At 46.2% G+C, this 23,068-nt stretch overlaps 1 protein-coding gene across 1 annotated transcript in view; it reads left to right on the top strand.

The window, feature by feature from the left end:
• RHOF (ras homolog family member F, filopodia associated) overlaps positions 1-23,068 on the top strand; it is a 927,206-nt gene that overhangs the window by 201,464 nt on the left and 702,674 nt on the right. The window lies entirely within an intron of this gene.

Here is a 23,068-nt window from a genome sequence, read left to right as displayed (position 1 = left end):
CATCGTGTTACCCTGCTGCAGTCATCACACTTGGGGTTATCCTGTCGTCAGGCGGTCCCGCAGTCGGCCGGAATTCCAAAGTCTTGGTCTGGCGTCGGTTGCTGTCGCCTCTTCCTTGACGTCAGTGTGCCAGGGGTATATATAATGCAACCGACGCCATTTTCTTCAGTCTTTCTTGCCGCGCGGTGCTCGAAGCAGAAGCAGTTCGCAAGTGCCGGTCGGCCGACTCCTGAGATTTTTGAATTCGAATTTCAGACCGAAGTCTTCTATAAAGCTAAGTACCCCATTGGGGAAACTTTTCTTGCCTCAGACCGATGTCAGAAAAAGTTAACAATTGTATTTCTTGTGGGAAGCAAATACCTCATAAGGATTTTCATTCTTTTTGCATACCTTGCCTAGGCCCAGACCACGACGTCACTTCTTGTCGGTTTTGTGCTAGGTTTAATAAGGGTACTATTAAAAGACGCTTTGATTTCGCATGACACTACTTTTGTAGGAAATTTAACTACACCATGCCGTCGGAGCAAGCGACTACCGGCGTGCACAAAAAATGCAGGGATAAGGACAGACAGCCCAGGCCTAAGCCAGATTCCGAGTCCTCGGCTGATCTGGTCTCTGGTTCTCCGGTCCTCAGTGAGGCTCCAACTCAGCCCCTGACTACCGCAGATCTGGAACCCAAGACCGCTACGGAAATTTTGACGGAATGTACCAGGCCGACGCAGCCTTTTACTTCAGGCCCTTCCAACGACTTTGCTTCTAAAGATGTCGGTGCTACAGAAACGCCATCGGTTTCGGAAGGCTTTTTCAGACCGACGACTCTTACCATTAAAACCTTTTCTAAGTCGAAGACGCCTTCTAAATCTAAAAGGACTGCACTTCAGTCTCCTGTTCAAGGCCCTATGCCTAAGAAACAGATGCTCAAAATGGCTGAAGATCTGATTTCTTTAATCAGGGGTTCACAGCCCCCTCCTGACAAAAGGCCTAGACAAGAGGAAGATTATGCTTCCTCTGAGCAAATGTCCATTTCTTCAGACTCCTCTGAGGACCAAGACTATTCCTTCTCTCCTTATGAAGATTCCGATGCTGAGGACTCTATTCCCTCAGCTTCTCCTCCTGAAGACTACTCCTTTGGGGAAACTTTACACACTATGAGGGAACATTTTCACTGGGAAGGTCAGGACTACTCTGATTCAAAGAAAAGGCTCAGAGAGTTTCTTTTACTCCCCCAACACAGACCACTTGCCATCCCACCAGTTTTGGACATTGTGGATGATGGCTATTTAGAATCCAGTTTCAACCCAGACTCTCTATCTCCTGCTCCGGCTAAGCCTGACAGATACTACAGAGTGCCTGATTCCCACAAATTTCTTTACAAAAGCCCAGTAGCTGACCCAGAGACTATCTCCCAGGGTCCCAAGGGGGCTAAGGCTTCTATGGCTAAAACCCCAGTACCTTCTGAGAGGGATTCCAGAGCACTAGACAGGTGGGGGAAAAAGGTTTACACCTCAGCCACACTAGCTATGAGGGCACTGAATTGTCAATTTCATATGCTTAAGTATTAGCAATTTCTAATCTCTCAGTTAAAGCAAAGAATAACCACTCTCCCTCAACAAACTGAATTGAAAGAAGTACAGGACCTGTTGCACGCCACTGAGCAGGTGGCAAACATACCTTACAAAGTGGGTTTGATTCTTTGGAGGCCTCCTGCAGAGCAGCTGTCACTGGGTCTGTTATATGTAGGCATGCTTGGTTAAAGGAACAAACTCTGCCTGATCATGTTAAAGCAAAACTACTAGATGCTCCCTTACAGCAGGATGTTCTTTTTGGAGTTAAAGCAGAAGAAGTTTTAAAGAAAATGGAAGATAAGGCAAAATCTATGCAGACAGTCAAAGATTTCCTACAAGTACAACCCCCTCGCTTCAGCAGAAACTGGCCAACAAAAAATTGGTCCTTTCCAGCCACTGACAGACCGCAGAGGGGTAAATACAGACGCCCAAGGGGCAGAGGACAACCACAAGCCCAGTATAAACCTCGCCAATGGGGCACTACAACACAGAAGGGAGAAGAAGACAGGTCTCAATCCACCAGAAGGCAAACTCAATGACTTGCACCTCATCTGGCCAAGCAATACTCTCTTGGCAGCCCCCTTGGGGGGAAAACTCGCACTTTTTGCAGACATCTGGCACATTGTCACAAAGGACAAATGGGTCCTAGACATAATTTCACGAGGATACAGATTCCACTTTCACACCTTGCCAATGAAAAGAGGAATGCCAAACCTGCCACAAAATCAATGGGCAGAGGCAGAAAAGCAAATTACAGCTCTCATGGACATGAGAGCCATTCAACTGGTACCTACTCGAGAGCAAGGCCAAGGATTTTACTCAAGACTCTTTCTAGTGCCCAGAAAGGACAATGCCTGGAGACCAATTCTGTACCTTTCAATTCTAAACACTTACTTACAAGTACCCAAATTCAAGATGCTAACACTACAGCAGCTACTTCCCATGTTGGGCAAGGAAGTAACGTTGGACCTCAAGGAGGCATACCTGCATGTCCCTATCAGACAAAGTTGAAGAAGATACCTCCATTTCATTGCAGGTTCAACCCATTACCAATTCTCTGCACTGCCCTTTGGCTTATCTACTGCGCCCAGAGTTTTCACAAAATGCCTGGCACCAGTACTTGCATACTGCAGACAAAGAAGAATTCAAATATATCCATACCTGGACGACTGCCTCATCCAAGCAGAAAGCAAAGACATTCTCTTACATCATCTGGCCTTTGTAAAGCATTTACTAAACTGCCTGGGGTACACAGTAAACGAAAAGAAGTAAAACCTAGTACCCTCACAAAAAATGACATTCCTAGGTGCCAGCTTGAATACAATGGTCCAGAAGGCTTATCTTACGCCAGACAAGCAACTACAACTAACTCAATATTTCAAGACAATGGCAACAAAGACCCAATTAACTGCAAGAAAAATTCTGCAGGCTTTGGGCTTCATGGCATATTGCATTCTAATAATACCATTTGCAAAGCTGCATATGAGGAAATTACAGAGGTACCTAAAAAGCGTATGGTCTCAACACAGCCACAGCTTGGACACAATGATATCTCGTTGCATTATATATACCCCTGGCGCACTGACGTCAGGGAAGAGGCGACAGCAACCGACGCCGGACCAAGACTTTGTAATTCCGGCCGACTGCGGGACCGCCTGACGACAGGATAACCCCAAGTGTGATGACTGCAGCAGGGTGAACACTCGAACATCTACATTTATGGTAGCTACAAAACTGTACTTTTAAGTGTTTATACTCAAGAATGTTACAAAAATGTCAGCAAGTTGAACAAAATGTTAATGATGAATATAGTATGTAAATGACACAATATAACATGATAAGCACACAGCACGGGTTAATAAAGATATGTTAAACACAGATTAAAAAAAACACTTGTAGATATTTTTGTAATAAAGTCAAAGGTAGGATTTCTTGGTTAAACAAATCATTCTGACCTTACAGACTAAAATAAATTTTACAAACGCAGTAGAAAAGCTTATGCACTGGAGTAATATAGATGTGGAGTATACAGTAGATGAGCGTAAGGAAGTAGTTAATTTGGGAGTAAATTATAAAATAAAATAAAGTAAAATAAATTTTACAAACGTAGTAGAAAAGCTTATGCACTGGAGTAATATAGATGTGGAGTATATAGTAGATGAGCGTAAGGAAGTAGTTAATTTGGGAGTAACTTATATACTAATGCTTTCTGGAGAGCGGGAGAGAGTTTAGTAATTGTGTTTGTGGAGTCCGGTTATATGATTATGGGGGAGACATTTGTATATGTCTGTATATGTATTTTAATGCATTTATTTTATTTATTATTTACTAGGTAAACCTAGGTACAGGTATCTCTTCTCATGACCAAGGTGTAGTATCTGAATAATTGACTTGCTTAGGATTACTCAGTAGGTAAATGACACTGCAAGAATCAGTCTTACGACTTCACAATATAGTTTGCTAGCAGCACATACTTGTAGTCATCCACTGGAAAATTGACAGTGCGTTTGTTTATTTATTCATTTGTCCTTTGAATCTGCTAAGAAATGCTGACACAAGTGTTGTTTTCCTGGTGATCTTGGATTTTTTGTGGTCTGGTTATTAATTGATTTGTGTAATAGCATGAGAATCAATCCCTGGTTTGTAGAATGTGCAGGACAGTTCTTGGAAGTACTTGAGTAGTATGGATATGATGATGTCTTTTCCATTTGCTTTCAATCTGCAGGTTATCAGATCCAGCTCAGATGTGAGGCCAGCCATTTCTCAAAGACTTCAGCTTGCCAGGCTCTATCTCCCTTAGCCACAACCCCTCAATGCCCCTAAGAATACCCTTGAACTAATTTACCACCATTCCAGTATAACAGCTTGCTCGTGGCTCTTTTGGAGTGCATTCTTTAATACAAGATTCTTGTCACTGTTTTCTTCTCCACTTTTCCCCTACCTTCTAGGAATTTAGGCTAGCTAAGTATAAGTAGTTTGTTATGTAAGTAGTTTGTTAAGGTAGGTGATCTTTTTGGGCTTCGTGTTTGCTTTAATGATAGGCATTTCCGCCTTCGGAGTGTGCTTTTTGTCTGCTTAGTTATCTAGTTTTGCTGTTGTTGCTATTAGTGTTAGTTTTGTTATGTAGTAGTTTCTTAAAGCTGTTAGTGTAAGTTGCATGTAGTGTCATAGATTCAGGTGTAGTATTTATTTAATTTACTTTGCAATGAGGGATTTGAAAGGAGTCTAGAAATGTTTGGCATGTGGGCACAAGCTCCCCTCACAAGATGCCACAGTTGGTGTGTCTGTGGCTTGGGCTAAATATCTGAAGTCTCCCTGTGCCGTTTGTGAGGGGTTTGGTATTCTGGCCATCAGTAAAGGAGAGCCAACTGGTCCTCAATGGCCTTTTTCTGGCAAGTGTTTCTTCCTCTTCAGCTTCCTCGTTCAAGGAAAATTGGATCGGCATCACAGACATTCATCTAATGACCCCAAACCTGCTAAAGTAACAGTAAGAGGTCTGTCTTCTTGTCAGCTCCTGTTCCTGTCTGTGGCCCCAAGATTTTCAGGTTCCCCATCAGCCTTGGCACTGGTATCTGCTCCAACTCCTCTAAGTAAATCTCCTTCGGTGCCTGCATCAGGCAAGGCTCCCTCTCTGGCTATCAGTATCCGCAGCCCCTTTTTAGTTATGGGGACTCCGTTAGGGCATATGGCGTCCCCTTTTTCACCTACCATCCCACTAGAGTTTGTGCCAGAATTCTCATCTCCCCACCCTGGGTCCGAGCTTCTCCAGTGCAGTCCCATGCAGCGGATTCCTTACCACCAAGCTGAACTTCCAAGCCCCCTTTAGTGGCTTTGTGCACTCAGTCATCAGGGTCGGTTGACAGTCTAAAAGTATCTGATATGGAGCCACTGATGAGGTCCTTTTTGCAAGATGGAAGTAGGCCTTATTCCTTTGGCTCTGGGCTTCCTCTCCAGACCCTCAGCTCTGTCACCTTTGCTTCCTCCCACGGGCCTTATGAATCTGAGGTCTTCAGGCCCAGCTGTTCTCTCATCCGTAGGATTGGATCCAGTGGAATGGCTGATTTCGGCTCCGACCACTGCCTTTGTCTCCTCAACTCCTGTTGCAACAGAGCCGATGTGTGGAGGCTGACATCTCTTGGTCATGTTTGACCATCCCAGCTACAGGTTCACCCATTCCACTTGGGGCATCTTCTCTCAGTAGCTCAGCTCTGGTCTCAGCATCAGGGCGGAGAAGAGCTCCCTGGACTCTGGCATGTGTCTGGTTTCCGTGGATCCCAGGACTGTCAGCTGTTGTTGGCCATCATCTGCCTCTGACTTTGATGTCATGGAGAGGTTTTGCTTCAGGTAAGGAGAAGGATTTGTTGAATACAACCAGTGTCCCCCACACATCTGCGCTGGTGACCATCCATCAGACTCCTCCAGTAGAGCTCACTCCTGCTGGTCTCCAGTACCTCCCCATTGCTGGGGCTCCTACTTCTTCCTCTTCCCCTGAACTGTCTGGAACAGGAAGCATCCAGTAAGAGGCAGTGCAAGAGGAAACACTTGGATTCTCCTGAGAAGTCCCCCAGGGAGGATGCTGACTTTGAGGAAGGAGAGGGGTCCCCAAGTCTCTGCATGATGACACCTCCTTTGATGATCTTTTGGAGCTTCTTCATCCGCAAGGGGGCTGGTCCAACAAAGCCCCTTTTCCAGAAGAGTCAGTATTTCTGGAGGCCTTCAGGGTGGGACCATCCACACCCTGGGTGGTTCCCCCTTTGGACATATGTATCGACCTGTTGTCTTGGAGGGCATGGAAAGAACCCAGTACTGTGGAACCGATCCACAGGAATCTGGATAAATTCCTTACCTCACCCAAGGATCAGCCTCACTGGAGTAAGGGTCTGGCTGTGGATGCAAGCGTGGTGGTGGACACCACAAAAAAGGACATTTCAGTCCATGTCCTGATAGGGAATCTTGGGTATTGGATGATTTGAGGAAGAGCTCATATGCCTCAGTTACATTCGCTGTGAGGGCTTTTAACTGTCTTTCTCACTTGAAGAGTCTTTAGCATGATATAATATTGGACGTGTCAAGGAACATCAAGAAACAACAGTCCGCAGATGCCCAGAAGACTCTGGAGACTCAGTTGTTCACTCTGCAATCTATTGCCAATGTCTCCATGAGGCTCATTTCCAATGGGGCAGATGCAACTTTCCAAGATGCTGGCACTGGCATTGCAGTGCATCACCATGCTTGAATGAGATTGTTCAACTTGCAGGACTACTTCAAGGCATCCTTTATTAATGTCCCCTTTGGTGGCTCTTCACTCTGGACCTAAGGTTAAAGACACTTTGACTAGGAGTGAACTAGACGGAAAGAGGTTGTCTGCTGTCTGACTACATTTTGTTACCCCCTTAACAGACCTTTTCATGGAATCAGAAGGGGGGCAAACATCTTTTCTTCAAGAAGTCGCAGCAGTCTTTCCAGGACACTCCTTCTGCAGATCTCCCAATGGCAGGGGGGGTATAACCACAATGGATGCTGCCCTCGTGGTAAGGGCAGACTGCAGAAACAGGACTTCCGTGGAACATTCTCTAGGAGGCCCTTTTATCAATCCTGAAGGACTGCCCGTTTATCATTTTGTGAAATCACTCCCCTTCAGCTATTTAATTGTATTAGCCATCCCACTGTATTTCATAAAGCCAGAATACAAAGTGCCCGCCCTTTGCAATCTGTCTTGCTGTTTTAAAACTGCTGGTTCACCTCTTACATTGCTAAAGCTTAAATTACCTCCTCTTTCATATCTAAGTGCTTTGTGCACACCGCAGCTCTTAGGATATTAACTCATTTTTGTTTACATCTTACATTTAAAATCTGCAACAACTACTCTAAGAATGCCAATTATTGGAGAGCCCTTATTCTTCCTCTCTGTACTCATCTTGGGATTAGGGCTTCTGAAGGAGCAGAGGGACATTATTTCTTGGAGACTACTAATCACCAGAAAGCCTGATAACTGCTTCATAGGTGCCAACTCTGATTTGTGCTTATGTTTGGCTCCTGGTGAGAGAAGGAGCAGAGTGCATTGGTTCCTGTTTCTGCTTGGGCAGTGAATGTCTGTGTTGGACCTTCCATACTGAGCAGATGGCTGTTCAAAGTATCTACCAGGAAAAGGCTAGAATAAGCCTACAGACCCGTGCATCATCTGGGATGAGACTGCTGATCACCAAGGAGCTTGTGGCCTGCTTCTCATATTGGGACTGGTGATACTGTTTTGCTTCTGATGAGAGAAGAAGCAAAGAAACATTATATACCAGTAACATGAAGCTGTGGTGAGACCAGCACTAGTAGTTGCCAGGCAGTAGCCAGTCAGGTGAATCCCCTCTTTTCATCATTCTTGTCCAAGTTAATTCTTTCTATTCAGTAAGTACTGCTTGATTAGCTGCTGCCTAACCTAACTTCAGAATTATCTTCCTAAATACTTCATCCATAAATCATCAGGCTCTACCTTTTAGTTTCCCCGTAAATGTTTGGCGGTGCCCTGTATAGATGTAGATACCTTGAGTTGAGATTTTAGTTTACAGTGGCAAGCACTGCTCCCCAGAGTTGCAAACCAGATAGTTACTCCTGACTTTACTTTATATTCCCATTTTTCCCTGTATAGATGTAGATACCTTGAGTTGAGATTTTAGTTTACAGTGGCAAGCACTGCTCCCCAGAGTTGCAAACCAGATAGTTACTCCTGACTTTACTTTATATTCCCATTGTTATCATCTAATCAATACAAAAGAGCCTGTTGCCATGGATATCTCTTTTACCAGTTTGGTGATATGGGCATCCTAAGCCAGTGTAGAAATTGCCTCATGTTTAAGACAACCAGCTAATTCTCAAAGAAACTGACATGGTATATGAAAGATGTATTTACACAATGTCATTGGAGGTAAAGTTCTCACATAAAAGCACTCCTAATATCAATCACGTGCTGCACCTGTCATATGCTGAGGCACCTAAATGTAACCTTCCTAAACCCCAAAGACCTTCTAGATGTAAAGTATGCATAGCAAATACCCTCAACAGCTCCGAATGCACCCTTTTAAAACAACACGCACATCAACACATACAGCCACATCTCATGGAGCCTCTACTTCTAAGCCCTTAAGGCAAGCCACCACACACTCCAACATTCTTGTCATTGGAGACTCCATTGTGAGACACATTGATGTCCCCCTCACTAGGCTGATTAAGGAGGAAGTCATAGTCAGTTGCTTACTGGGAGGGCCAGTATCTGCCACATTATGCAAGCACTGAAGTCATTGGACCATAAGTACCAGTACGACTCAGTCATAGTCCATTGTTGGTGTAAACGACCTGAGACATACTTCCTAGACTTTATGAAGAAACACATCATGGAGCTATCAGAATATGAGTCCCAGGCTGGTGTGAGTCTAGCACTGAGTAGCATTTTACCTTTTCCAAGGATGATGCCACAATGTGAACAGAAGATCACTGACTTTAATAATTAGCTTAGTTTCCAATGCCATTTTAAGGGGTTGCAATAATTCTCAGCATTAGAGGAGATGGTTAACAGACTATGCTGCTTTGCCAGGGATAGTCTGCACCTCTTCTCTCTAGGCATTCAGATATTGGCTAAAACATTGTCCTTCCCCATAGTACTTTTTTTAGGCAATTCCAAATTGAAAATACTTCCAACATAGCAAATCAAAACCAAGAAAATCTAAAGGTGTTACTGCTCACTACTAGGAGTCTAAACAAAAAACTCCCCTCTCTACAAGCTCTCCTCATTCTAATGAATGCTAATGTCTGTGGAGTCACGTTCAAATCACCATAGACAAAATCTTATACCACTTCCTTGCAACCTTTAGGCCCCCCCTCTATGACCCAAGAAACTCATAAGATTATTTAAACTTATTGGAAACACTCACCATCCAACCCATACCATATTCGTGGGTGACTTTAATTACCCCTTTATTAACTGGGAATCATCTGTCACACTAAACATGCAAGCACAGAGATTCCTGGATTTTGTAAACACAAACTTTGTAGATCAGACTGTCAGTACACTGAACAGGTGTGCAAACATACTGGATCTGGTCCTCACTAATGTGGGAGAGTGCTGCACACCCGCAGTGTAATGTCTTCCCTTGTAAGGTCAGACTTCAAATTGGTCTCCCTTGAAGTAAAAATAAATCCTGGAAAGCCATCTAACCTTGTTATGTTCAGGAACTATTCAAAGGCTAACTTCCTATTATTAAGTGATAACCTGGCAAAATTTCAAGCCCCCATAAACCCTGAGAACACTGCTGCCTACACGGAACTGTTCATAGAAACCCTATACAGACATGTTAATAGCTGCATAGAGGCAGCTGTACCCACCGGGAAGAAGAAGAGCAGAACTAACATAAAAAAATGAGCCACCCTGGTAGAATCACAACATCAGTAGACTGTATGACACAAAAAAGAAAATCATGGCAAAAATTAGGAGGTGTAGCACCCAGTAGTATAAAAGTGCTCTCATCAAACTAAACATACAACTCAGAGTTCTGATAAAGTCTACCAAAGCCACATTTGATGTAAATTTAACGTCCCATGCCAAGGACAACCGCAAGGCATTCTTTAGCTATGTCCACAACCTCAAAGGCAATACGCAATTGTGTGCAGAGCTCACTGTTAATGGAGCCACCTGTAATGAGCCAGAAGATGTAACAAACCTACTAGCTGACAAATTCTGCTCCAGCTTTACCTCTCTTTTCCCCTCACCTCCCCTTAGGAAATACCATCAAATATTATTGCCTCTGCTATCACTAAGGAACAGGTCCTTAATGCTTTTTTTAACGCCAAGAACACTGCATCAGTGGGTTCATACAGTATCCTAGGATGTTTTCTGATTAGCATGAAGCATGAGCTATCAGAGCATCTGGAATTGCTTTTCAGCTGTAGCCTCCAAACAGACGTCATGTCTCACAAATGGGGAACAGCAACAGCCATTCCTCTGCACAAAGGTGGACCATCTACAGACTCTGGAAACTATAGACCCATAAGTCTCACTAGTCTTAATATGCAAAGCCTTGGAAAGAATTATCATGGAAATTATCAATAATGAAATAGCAAACCTTGACACTGAACCCAACCCAGTTTGATTTTGTCAAGGGCAGGTCATGCCTACTCAATCTGGTGGACTTCATTGATAAGGTCACCAAAGCAATGGATGAGGGCAAAACGCCTCCCTTGACCTGGCCAAGGCATTTGACACAATACTCCACTCGAGTTTTGTTGACAAACTCAAGAGGTTAGGCATAAACCCTTTTGTTATCCAATGGATAGCCAGCTGGCTGACAGGCAGGACCCAGGAAATTAGAATTAGGGAGTCCATCTCTACAAAGAATCCAGTCACAAGAGGATTGCTCTAGGACCGCTTCTTTTTGGCATTTACTTCTCTGGTGTGATGACCAGTATCATTGGCCTCTGGCTGACTAAATATGCAAAGGATTGCAAATTAGGAGCAGTCATAGAATCCACCACTGTCACAAATGTTCTCCGGGAAGGGGTGACACAGACAAACAACTGGTGTCAGAGCCAAGGACTAAAACTAAATGCCAAGAAATGCATAATAGTATCCTTTGGGAATTCATCCACCCCATTAAATATATTGACAGCACAAGAGTTGACCCAGTAGTCAGGGACTTGGGGACAGACATAGTAATGTAGCCTTTGGCCATCATGTGTTTACTGTAGTGAGGAAATCATTCTATGTTGTGCAATGTATAAACAAAAGTATTGCATCTAAGTTCAAGAAGTTGCTTGTTCCTCTGTATTTGGCATTCATCAGACCTGTCATTGAGTACAGTGCCCCTTTGATATGCACTTAACCAGGCTCATCCAGCAATTGAAATGTCCATAGAGGTTTTACACTAAAATAATACAGGGTGTAAATAACGTCCTATACATACCACCTCAAGGCCTTATTCCTGTATTCTGTCTCCTACAGGCTGTTGAGGGGAGATCTATGCCTGGTGTACAAGACATTGTCAGGCCCTACCCTGATGGACCTCCTGCACATCTGCAAAATGAACAGCACCAGAATTACCCATTCTAAGGACTTAAACCTTACCTGTGATATAACTGTGACATGCTGGAAAGACGGGTATGTATCACAGACACTACCCCTTTCTTAAAACAGGCTCCCCATCCTTGTGAAGCAGAGTTCCTCCCTAACCCAATTCAAGTGCAACTTGGACAGTTGGATGGGAACAGGAAATTCATCCCTGGTTTGGCACCCATTTCTCTAATGGACACAGGCAGCCTGTAAATGGTTCACCTCCCAGGCCCCTGCTTGTAAATGTTATATCTCCCAGGCCTCTGCTTACACTTATCTAGGGTACCAGAATTTGTCAGAGGGTTGGGATGCATGGCTAGGCTTCAAAAGGCCCTTGTGGTTGTTAGCATATTACACACCTATGAACCTATAAGTATATATGGGTGTACTAAATAAAAACAAAACATTAAAATGTTGACATAGTTAACACTGACAAAAAATAATTAAAAAAAATTAGCAGCACAACACCGCACATGCTCCAAGATATAACCTTGGAGCATGGAACTTTAAAACTTTTTTTTTTTTTTTTTTTCAGAATGAAGAAGCCCCTTGTCCTCCCACGCCCCCTGTTAATTAGATATTCCATCTCCAGAATCACACAATACCAGCGAAAGTAACAATCTGATGTTGTCAGTCTTCATTCATTCTTGATGAATGGGACTCGGTTCTGATCCTTGGAACTGGCTCAGCTGTCATACAGCTCGCAACAGCCAAAAAACTGTCAAGCTAAGACTCTACCCATAATACCACTGTTGTCATTACCTTAGATCTTGTTTGCCGCTCTGTCAGCAAGGCACGTCAGCTGTTGCTCTCAGCTAAGTCCTTAAAAATTTCTATTTTTAAGCTAATTCCTTATTTTTTGATATATATATATATATATATATGTATATATATATATATATATATATATATATATATATATATATATCTATATATATATATATATTATACAGCTTTATATAATAGTTTCAGCTGTGCGTTTCACTACTCTACCCTATACCTTTGGTAATCTCCATTACCCTTGTAGTAACTCCCTCTCCCACCTTCTTACCTCTTGTGGTAATTCTTAGTACCGTCATTGGTACCTCTTTTCTTTCTTTCCCTTATACCTTTTTGGTATTCTCCACTAAAATCATTGGCAGACCCTCCATCTATCCTTGGTGTGTGTGTGTGTGTGTGTCTGTGTGTGTGTGCGTGTGTGCGTGTGTGCGTGTGCGTGTGTGTGTGTGTGCGTGTGTCTGTGTGTGTCTGTGTTTGTGTCTGTGTGTCTGTGTATGTCTGTGTGTGTGTGTGTGTGTGTGTGTGTGTGTGTGTGTGTGTGTGTGTGTGTGTGTGTGTGTGTGTGTGTGTGTGTGTGTGTGTTTAGCATTTGTTACATTTCAATGTGAATTATTAAAATGGCAGAGAAATATAAAGGCACTTCTGGATTTAAACAGTGCCAAGACGGTGGAAGAAAGATGCCCAATTTTGATGGGTATCTTTCATGTGTTTATTGTCTAGAAGCTCCACATCTCGATCTGAATTGCAGCATCTGTCAGGTCATTAGTCACCAGGCCTTGGCTGAGCATCAAAATAAACACATTTTAAAGGGCTTGTTGTGAACTACTTTTAGTGAAGCTCTGTCAAAGTCTGATTCTCCTCAGAAATCAGACCCTTCCAAAAAGAATAGCCTGTCTCCCATGACACTGGTGGCCCAAAAACATAAGGTTGTGGTTCCGACTACCTCCTTGGAACCAAATGCAAAGGTACCGAAGCTACAAATTCAAGAATGCTGGCACCAACTACTGCTACTACGGTGCCTTTGGCACTAGCATTGGCACTGGTATCTTTGGTTTCAAACTCAGTGCCGACTTCTCCAATGGTGCTTCAGCAGGCTTTACTCACCCCCTTGGTGCTGAAGCCAGATCTGAATCTTCCCAGGGTGAGGTATTCATCTTCCATAGACCCCTTTGTGAGCCAGCTGCCTGGTCCCCATCTGGACTGCCCAGAGTCTCCTTCGAGATTATCTGTTTGATCCTCCAGGAGTCATTTCGAGGTAGATGTTGTGAGATTGGTGGATCAACTGTTGGTGGCCAGAGGTATTCCTACCCCTTCTCAGCCCCCTCTCCCTCTGGAGTTGTGGTGTATTCTCCAAGAACTCTTGCACTATCTCCTCCTCTGGCTTCCACTGGAGTTTCGGAACCCAGCACTTTGATTCCCATGGTACCAGCTATTCCGGTGCTGTTAGGCATCCCTTCCTTGGCACTGGATGCTGTTCTGACTTCTTTGGTTCCCTTTTTGGAATTGACAGACTGTTGGGGCCGAGACTTCACTGCCAGTTCCGAGGGTCTCAGATTGGCTCTTGTTTTTTATTCTGAGCCGACCTTGGCTCTTGGGACTTTGTCGGTTGTGGGTTGTTCCCTGGCTCCTGCTTCAGAGGGCGGATTCTTGGAATGGGGTGTGACCTCGATTTCAAGGTTGTCCTTCTCGGTTCCAGACTCCCACTCCTCTTCAGGAGGGTCCTGTCCTCCAGGTTATGGAGAGAGTTTTAGTCTCTGCAGGCTCTCAGCTGGTCCCTCCTGCATCGGAGTGTCATATTACCATTTCTTCTGGTCCAGCGCTAATACCAATCTGCATGACAGGACAGTGAGCACTGAAGCTTCAAGTTACTTTTGTACAGGGCCCCTCTTCTTCGGAGTCTTCCTCAGAAATTCCCACTGAGGAACACCCCCGTAAGAAGATGTGCAAGAGGAAGCACCTAGATTCCCCGGAAGAATCTGTCACTGAGGACATGGATTTTGACAAAGGGGAAGGTTCCCCCTGGGCACTCCCTGAAGATGTCTCCTTTGGAGACATCCTAGAGATCCTGAAGCCCCAAGACCCAACCTCACAGGAATCCATGTACTTGCAAGCATTTGATGCTCGACTGTCTACTTCCTCGGTGACCCCACCTGCTGCAATCTTATTAAGCCGATCTTGCAGCAGGCTTGGAAGTCCTCTGACTCCATAGTGCCTATGCCCCGGAGACCAGACAAAAGTCTATCCTCGCCAGAGGACCACCAATATTGGACCAAGGGTTTAGCAGTAGATGCCATGGTGGTGGCCACTGCCACCAAGAAGGAACTCACCGCTGAGAGTCCTGTTGTACGTCCTCCTAACCGGGAGTTTAAGATGATGGACAGATTTGGAAAGCGAGTCTACACTTCATCGACCTTTGCACTCAGGTCCTTGAACTTTATGGTGCACTTTACTAAACTCCAGAGAGATCTGATTAAGGAGTTATTGGATACTTTCACCGGAGCAGTGTCTAACGAGATGCAGGATAAGGTTGCCTCTCAGCTAGCCACCCTGGAGTCTGTATCAAACTCGTCCATGTGGCTTATTGCACACGCAGCAGGAGGCACAACCAGAGTGGTGGGTTCCAGCTTTGCCATTAAGGCCCCATGGCTGGATGTTCTTGTGTGAATTTGCAGGGCCCTTCAGCTCTTCCTTCATCAATGCTACTTTTGACAGATCACCTGTGCTTGGCCCCAAGTTGAAGGACACACTAGCCAGGTGTGAAAAGGATGGAAAGACCCTGCCTGATGTGGGTATTTGTTTTTCTACTCCTCAGCTATCCTACTTCAGGAATCAGAAGAGTGGAAACATATGGTTCAGAAAGTCCCAGTGGCCTTTCCAGGAGACACGTGATGGTGGCCCCCATCGGGGCAGAGGGAGGAGCTCTGTTGGAAGATGCCGGCCACAAGGCAGAAGTGGTCTGTGAAACCAGGGATGTTAAGTTGTTTATCTCGCCTTCATTCTTGCTGGTTGGGATCGGAGCCAATCCTCGGCTCCGACTTGGCCATCTTCTATAGCTCGAGAGCTGTTTACTGGCTCGAGGCTACCCCTTATCCCACGATGCCTAGCGATAGCTACCCAGATCTCATTTGCCGCTTCAGCTGCGAGGTGTCGTTTTTCTGACTCAGGCTCGTATAAACTTTTTTGTATAACTTTCTTACTCTAGAATTCTATATTTTCAGTGTTTATTGTTAAAGATTAGTCTTGTTTTTTGTGTGATAGCTAGTGTTTAGTAGTATCCCTTCTTTACCTTGTAGAACTCGTTTAACTTAGAGAGTTCTCCCCCCCCCCATCCTCTTCTTGTCAGGTTAGTCATTTAAGTTATTGGCTTTCCTTCTACCTTTCTTCATAGGCTAGCTGTTTAAGTTAGAGGCTTTCCTATTTAAAAAAAACAAAAACCCTTTATCTATAGTCTTGTAGTATAGAGTGTTTTTTGTGTAGACTGTATTTGGCTTTGGTAGCTGTTGTTGTATTTGTTGTTTCCTTCTTTCAGGATGTCAAAGGAATCCAAAGTGTCTGGATTCAAGAAGTGTGACTCATGCTGTCAGAAAATGTCTCTGACAGATGGGCACACTTCTTGCGTCTATTGTTTAGGCGCTGTACACCTGCAGGACTCTTGTTTTATCTGCCATGCCTTTAGTTCAAGAGTCCTGCAGGAGCGTAAGAATAAGATGTTAAGTTGAAAATCTCGCCTTCATTCTTGCTGGATGGGTTCGGAGCCGATCCTCGGCTCCGACTCGGCACTTGCTTTAGCTTGAGAACTCCTTTTACCAGCTCGAGGCAACCCTATATCCCATGATGCAAGGCGGAACTACCTCAGATCTCGTTTGCCGCTTAGCGAAAGAGGTCTCCTTTGCCAGCTGAGGTAAGTTGATATTGTCAAAAAGCTTAGTTAGGGATTTATTTCTCCCTTTTTCCCCTTTTCATAGTGTGTAGTGTTTCTACAGCCCACCCTATTTCCCTTATAGTTAAAAACTTTTAAATTCTTTTAAATTCTTTTCATAGTTGTAAAACAGTTTTAAGTTAGGCCTAGACCCTATTGGTTAATCCCTACCTGTGTGTCTGTGTGTTTGGGGATTAATTGTGTGTTTGTTGGGGTGTGTGTGACTTTCTTCCTAGGATTATGTCAAAGGAAGGCAAGGTCTCAGGCTTCAAGAAGTGTGACTCGTGCTGTCAGAAAATGTCTCTGACAGACGGTCACACTTCTTGTGTTTACTGCCTGGGGCCTTTGCACCTGCAGGACTCCTGTGCTTTGTGTCACTCTTTTAGCCAGAGAGTCCTGCAGGAAAGGAGGAATAAATTGATCCTCCGTGGCTTACTTAAGCCAGAAGGTTCTCCCTCTAAAACAGGGTCTAGTAAACCTTCTAAGCCACCGAAGGTTCAGGCTACAGTATCCAAGCCTCCTCCGGTGGCTCGCCCGGCTGGAGCCGATCTTTCTGCTTCAAGGTAGTGGGTTCGCACCGATTGGTTCCGACACCGGTCTATTGTGGCCTTGTCGGCTCCGCTGGAGCCGACACCTTATCCAGCATCGGAGCCGAAACCTTCGCTCCATCTGGAATTCAGGGGACTTCGGCTCCGATGACTTCGTCCCGAAGAGGTCTCGGTCCCCTTCGTTGGAGAGTATCCACTCGGCCCGGGTCTCCTCTTTGTCGGAGCGGAGCCATCGGAGCCGATCTTCGAGATCTTCCAGGCTGTCTGACCACGACTTAGAGAGGGTGGTAAGCAGGCTGTTAAAGTCGCAGGCACTGGCCCAAATGCTCCATAGCCCATCTCAGCAGACTTCGGCTATTGCTTCACCCCTTGAACTTCCTCCTCCGACTCCACACCAGAGTTCGGAGCCGGAGCTTCTCGGGACAGCGACTGTTTCGGCGCCGGAGCCGATACATCCTTCGGCTCCGTCGTCTTCGGCTCCGATCTCCTCCTTGAGACCTTCCTTGGAGGGATCCGGTCGTCGGGTTTCCCTTGTCGGCTCCGAGGGGGCTAGTGGCATCGGACCCTTGTCCGACCCCGCTCTCCCTCTCGGGGCTTCGGCTTTGGTAAGCTCGGCACCAACATCGGCCTCGGAGCCTTCCCTCTCAGTGGAGCCGGGAATTCCTGTGTCCTCGGAACGGGGATATTCCGGTCTCCCGGGGAGGGGAGCCTTTGAGGTGATGAGGAGTGTCCTGGCTCCTGAGCCAGGTCAACGGTCCATCCCTCTAGCTCCTCCCTCTTCGGTGCCTGTAGACACCTCTTGCCAGCCTCTTGCTCTCAGGCTCAGGGATCCATCGCCCCAGGTTTCCCCATTGGGAATTTCCTCCTCTTCCGAAGTATCTCCTGATCCTGCAGGTGAACCCCCTCGGAAGAGGACGTGTAAGAGGAAACACACAGACTCCCCTGAGTCTACTACATCTGATACCGACTTAGATGAGTCGGAGGGTTCCCCACGATCCCCCTCTGAGGATGTCTCCTTTTCAGACATCCTTGAGCTCCTCAAACAGAGGGGGAATTGGCCATCCATTGATCCCTCCGAGGATGAGTCGGTATACCTGGAGGCTTTTGGATCCCGACCCTCCACCTCCTGGGTGTCTCTGCCTTTCGACCCACTTATGCAGGTAGTGGCTCGGAAGGTGTGGGCAGCTCCAGATTCTGTGGAACCTGTCCCCAGGAGACCATCCAAGTTTATTACGGCCCCTACGGACAAACAGTTTCTTTCCAAGGGCGTATCTGTGGATGCTATGGTGGTGGCGGCGGCCACTAAGAAGGAACTGGCGGATCCTTCAGTACCTGTCCATCCTCCTAACAAGGATTCTAGGACCATGGACAGGTATGGAAAGCGGATGTTTTCTTCAGCGACCTTTGCTATGCGTTCGCTGAACTACCTTTGTCACTTCACCAGGCTTCAAAGAGATATTCTCAAGGAACTGGGTGAAGTGGTCCAGGATCCTTCTGCTGCTGGGGCTCAAGAAAAGATTGCCTCACAGCTAGCAATCCTGAATTCCTTATCCAACTCCTCCATGCGGCTCATATCCTATGCGGCCGATGGAGCGAGCAGGGCCGCAGGTAACAGGAGTGGCTCTTAGACGCCAAGCCTGGATACGGCTTTGTAATTTTGCGGACCCCTTTAAGGCGTCCTTCACCAATACCCCCTTTGATGGTTCGGCTTTGTTCGGACCTCAGGTGAAGGATACCTTGACCAGGTGTGAGCAGGACGGTAAAACTCTTTCTGCCGTTGGAGTCCATTTTTCCACCCCTTCTAGACCATATCCCAAGGGTCAGAAGGGAGGGAAGATGTGGTTCCGCAAAGCCCAAGGAGCTACACCGGACACACGTGGTCAGTTTACCCCCAGAGGCAGAGGGGGTAACAATAATAGACGCCGCCCTAGAGGCAGGGGGGGGGGGTCCTCAGAACCAGGGCAACAGGGAGTCTCTTCCTGAGAAGCCCTTTCAGCACCCCTGAGGTGTTGCCCGACTGTCCACCCTTGGAGGCAGTCGGGGGAAGGATTTCACTGTACCCAGTAGCCTGGCATTCCCTCTCACAAGATATGTGGGTACAGTCGATCATATCCGAGGGTTACAAAATCCCCTTCAAAAGGTATCCCGTACCTCAACAATCCCTTCCAGACATCTCACCCGGTCAAAGGGATTTGGCAGAACAGGAGGTTTCAAAGCTCCTAGAAAAAAGAGCCGTCCAGACTGTTCCGGCAGACCAAGTAGGATCCGGCATCTACTCAAGATTCTTTTTGGTCCCCAAAAGGACGGGAGATTGGAGACCAATATTAGACCTGAGCAGTCTAAACAGATTTGTCAAGAAGGCAAGATTCGGATGGTCACGCTTCAGTCCATTCTGCCCTTTCTGGGCAAGGACAACTGGATGTGCTCTATAGACCTTCAGGACGCGTACTATCACATAAAGATTCACAGGCGCTCCAGAAGGTTTCTCCGCTTTCGGCTAGGGACCAGTCATTACCAATTCAGAGCCCTGCCCTTTGGCCTCACTTCAGCCCCCAGAGTGTTTACCAAATGCATGGCAGTGGTCACAGCTCATCTGAGACATCAAGGATTCCAGGTGTTTCCTTATTTGGACGACTGGCTCCTCTCCGCCACCACCAGGTGTCAACTTCTTCAGACCAGAGACTACACTCTGCAGCTTTGCAAGAGTTTGGGGATTTCGGTAAATTTCAAAAAATCTTCTCTGCGGCCTTGCCAATCTATCACCTTTATAGGCACAGAATTAAACACCGTCAAAATGTTAGCCAGACTAACAGATCAAAGAATTCTGGACATCCAAAAATTCGTTCGGATTCTATTGCAGAGCAGCAAGGTCAAAGCCAGATTGATACTATAGGTTCTAGGTCTTATGGCTGCGGCCATTGTTCTTCTACCACTGGCTCGCTTCCACATGCGTCTTCTGCAGTGGATGTTATTCACTCAGTGGTCATACCACAGTCTTCCGATGAGACACGAAATCTTAGTCACACAATCGTGCAGAACTCATCTGAACTGGTGGATATCTTCTCCTCTTCTTCATCAGGGTCGACCCTTTGTTCTCCCTCCTCCAGTTGCCACAGTTACTACGGATGCCTCTCTGATCGGGTGGGGGGGGCATTATCAGGGCAGGATGGTCCACGGGACGTGGCAACCCATAGAATACCATCTGCACATCAATGTCCTGGAGATGAGAGCGGTGCTTTTAACGTTGCAAGCCCTCAACGACTTTCTTCCCACGGGGACTATTGCAGTACAAACGGACAACATGTCCGTGGTCTGGTACATCAACAAGCAGGGCGGGACCAGGTCCTATCCATTGTGTCGAGAAGCTCTCAGACTTTGGCAATGGGCAATCTCCTCTCATCGGTTTCTGATAGCAACGCACATCCCCGGCAGGTCCAACCTCTTGGCGGACAGGCTGAGCAGATCCATTCTGATGCCTCACGAGTGGTCTCTCAATCAATCTGTAGTGGATCAGATTTTTCTGAAGTGGGGCACACCTTGTTGCGATCTTTTTGCTACACCTCAAAACAACAAGTGCCCCGATTTTTTCACCCTTTTTCCCCTACCAGTCCAACCCCTGAGAGACTCTCTAACCCAGGATTGGCCCTGGGGACTTCTGTACGCTTTTCCTCCCTTTCCCTTGATTCCACAAGTCATTCAGAAAGCCACCATTTTGAGGGCCAAGTTGATTCTCATTGCCCCTTACTGGCCTTGACAAATTTGGTTTCCGTCTCTGCATCGTCACCTCCTGGTGCAGCCCTGGCATCTGGACCCAGTTCCGGATCTCTTGATCCACCAGTCGGGTCAGCAGCACCGGGCCATTCATTCTCTCAACCTCACTGCTTGGTTGCTCCACTTCCTTCCCTAGCCAGGCTTCCGATGATCTCTGATTCAGTCAGAGACATCTTAGTGTCTTCTTTAAAGTTGTCCACTAGAACTGTTTATGCTAGCAAGTGGCGACGTTTTTCTATTTGGGCAAATTCCAGGAATATTGATCCCTTTACTGCTCCTGTGCATTCTGTTTTAGATTTCCTGGCTGAAGTTTTTCATTCAGGATCTTCTTCATCTACAGTTAAAGTTCAACTGGCTGCTATTTCCAAGTATCATGTTGGCTTGCATGATAATAACATTATATCTCATAGATTATGCAAGGCCTTTCTGAGAGGAGTTTTTCTCCTAAAGCCGCCGATAAAGCATCCTCCTCCACAATGGGATCTAAATTTAATGTTGGCATCCTTGATGCTACCTCCCTTCGAACCGTCTGCTTCATGTTCTTTGAAATTATTGACCTGGAAAACTATATTCTTACTGGCTGTCCCTTCAGCAAGAAGGGTTTCCGAGATTCAAGCTCTCTGCATTCATTCCCCTTATTTGGTTTTTCATAAGGACAGGGTATCCTTAAGAACGAACCCGTCCTTTCTTCCTAAAGTTGTGTCTCAAACCAATATTAACCAATCCATAGATCTACCAGTCTTTTTCCCAAACTATTCTGACAGAGCTGAACAAAAGCTTCATTTTTTGGATGTCCATCGCCAGCTCAGGTACTATTTGCATAGGACTAAACAATTCAGGAAATCGGACCAATTATTTGTCTCCTATGCAGAAAACAGGATAGGTCTTCCAGTTTCTAAAGTGACCTTATCCAGATGGTTGTCTTCCACCATTTCCTATGTGTACTCTCTCAGAGGCAAGCAACTACCTTCTAAACCGAAAGCACACTCAACCAGGAGTCTATCCACTTCTGCAGCTTTTCAGGATAGACTACCCATTGATACCATTTGTGCAGCAGCTACTTGGGCCACGCCTCATACCTTTGTCTCTCATTACAAGTTAGACTTGGCCTCCAGAGACAGGGCCAGTTTTGGTTCCACAGTTCTCAAGAGTCTGTTCCATTGAGCCACCCGGGATACAGGTGCTAGGGACGCGGTCCCATCCAGCAAGAATGAAGGCGAGATTGACAACTTAACATTTAGAAGTTATGTACCTACCATAACGTTCCATGTTAGTTGTCTTCTCTCGCCTTCTTTCTTCGCCCCTCCCTCCTTCCCCCTGGCCTGGACAGATCTTGAAGAGTTCCTATCAGGTTGTTTCCTCCTGAGCCTTCATGTGAGGACTCTTATTATGAACTTGGTTTTCCTAATTATGTTAGGTTAGTCCTTAGCAGGGTAGGTTAGCTACCAAATGAGATCTGAGGTAGTTCCGCCTTGCATCATGGGATATAGGGTTGCCTCGAGCTGGTAAAAGGAGTTCTCAAGCTAAAGCAAGTGCCGAGTCGGAGCCGAGGATCGGCTCCGAACCCATCCAGCAAGAAAGGAGGCGAGAGAAGACAACTAACATGGAACGTTATGGTAGGTACATAACTTCTAATTTATTCTCAGTGGTCTTTTAAAACCCCAGGATTCACCGGCCAAGAGCTCTCAGCCTGTGAAATCTCCTAAATCTACCAAGCCGTCGGTTCCAAGTTCAGAGCCGTCCTCGGTTCAGACTCTACCTTCTACTTCGGTTCTGGCTGGTACCAATAAGACTATCTCCCCGTCGGCTCCATCAGAAATCTCGGAGCCTTCGCGGAGCCACAAGAGGCTGAGGTCTCCTTCACTGGAATCGGTACATTCGGCTCCTCGGTCTCCTTTACTTCAGAGCGAGCGTAGTCACTGATCCTCTCACTCCTCTCGATCCTCTAGGTTGTCCGATCACAATGTGGAGAGAGTGGTCAGTAGGTTGCTAAAGTCGTAGGCACTTGTCAAGATGTTGTCCAGCCCTCCTCAACAGGTGTTGGCTCCGTCCACTTCTATCGATGTTCCTCCTCCAACTCCAATGAGTTTGGAGCTGGAGTTCTTTGGGGTTCGAGTAGTGGAACTGTCAGCTCCGATAACTTTATCTCCTTCGGTTCCGACGTCGGCTCCGATCCCTTCAGTGGTGCCTTCTATCGAGGGATCTGGGTGCCGGGGTTCCCTCATCGGCTCCAAGGGGGCGAGTGGCATCGGACCCTTGTCCGACCCCGTTCTCCCTTTTGGAGCTTCGGCGCAGGTGAGCTCGGCTCCTACATTGGCCTCGGAGCCATCTCCTATGGTGCGGAGAGGGATTACGATTTCTTCGGAACCGGAGCTTTCTCTGCATTGTGGCAGGG

The sequence above is a fragment of the Protopterus annectens genome, chromosome 4.part0, assembly GCF_019279795.1.
Source record: "Protopterus annectens isolate FY-2018-M chromosome 4.part0, PAN1.0, whole genome shotgun sequence".
Taxonomy (NCBI): Eukaryota; Metazoa; Chordata; order Ceratodontiformes; family Protopteridae; genus Protopterus; species Protopterus annectens.
Note: the sequence above shows the minus strand (reverse complement) of the source record. Positions and strands in the feature narration are given on the sequence as shown.